The 968-nt window shown below is 45.5% G+C and overlaps 1 long non-coding RNA gene across 1 annotated transcript in view; it reads right to left on the bottom strand.

Annotated features, from left to right (window-relative positions):
* Window positions 1-541: 541 nt before the first annotated feature.
* The window catches only part of LOC116398659 (uncharacterized), a 16,985-nt gene continuing 16,558 nt past the window's right edge, over window positions 542-968 (bottom strand). The window contains exon 3 of the long non-coding RNA XR_004213767.1: window positions 542-756. This is a non-coding gene — a long non-coding RNA (uncharacterized LOC116398659). The remainder of the gene's footprint in view (window positions 757-968) is intronic.

Below are 968 nucleotides of genomic sequence, written 5' to 3'. Positions count from 1 at the left end.
ATGTCGCTGTACATGTTATTAATCACTGCACATGCTCCGTAAAACAAAGAACATGAAGCCAAACAACTAATTATTGTGGGTTTATTTCCACTAACAACAAACTGAATAATCATAATGATTGAATCACTCTGAGGTGACTCATACTTACTTAATCACACATACTTAAATGCTTTCTTGTCTTCGATTTATGGTTAAAAAGCTAATTTGAATAAAACGTGTTTTTGTGTCTTCCTCGTCTTTTTTTCAGCGTGTGTTTTTTGGGATATGTATGTGTGTATATAAATGGGCGTGTGTGGATTTGCACAACATTATGAAATGAAACACAATCCACAGACATATGGTGGCACCATCTGGTGTGCAGAGCATCACTGGTCCCTTTGACCCGTTGACCATGTTCTTCACTGCTACAGTCCGACACGACGACACTTTAAACTCCTCACCTCCGCCCTTTCCTCCCCAACGTTCACGCACAAACCAAAGAAAACACTTCCACTCTCCCTGTACCTCATTAGCAAACTGATGCGGTTGAAACCCCACTCACCTGGATCATGTAGAGCTGAGCGATGCGGTACTCCTCCACGCTCATGGGCATGGGGATGCGATACTCCTTGATCAGCATGGTTGTGCTTGAATTGGGGCCGACTCCGTGTGTTTGTGTGTCCGGAGTGTAAAGCGGGTCGACGCTCCTCTCGGCTCGGCTTCGCTACCCGAGCAGCATGTTCAAACAGCCAGGACGGGAGTCATTGTTATTTACGCCTGAGAGAGGAGACAAGAAAACAGACGTTCAGCGGGACGCACGCACCAGAAAAAGGTTTAGGAATATGTAGATTTTAGCTTCCAGCATTACTTACAAAGCAGAGGAGGAGTTAGCATGTTTGTCTCAAGGATTAAACCCCCCCTCGTGCACAAGCCAACACTTCCTGTGTGTGTGTGTGTGTGTGTGTGTGTGTGTGTGTGTGTGTGTGTGT

The sequence above is a fragment of the Anarrhichthys ocellatus genome, unplaced genomic scaffold, assembly GCF_004355925.1.
Source record: "Anarrhichthys ocellatus isolate YVR2014 unplaced genomic scaffold, GSC_Weel_1.0 scaffold87, whole genome shotgun sequence".
NCBI lineage: Eukaryota > Metazoa > Chordata > Actinopteri > Perciformes > Anarhichadidae > Anarrhichthys > Anarrhichthys ocellatus.
The sequence above is the reverse complement of the archived record's forward strand: the minus strand, read 5'-3'. Positions and strand labels throughout refer to the sequence as shown.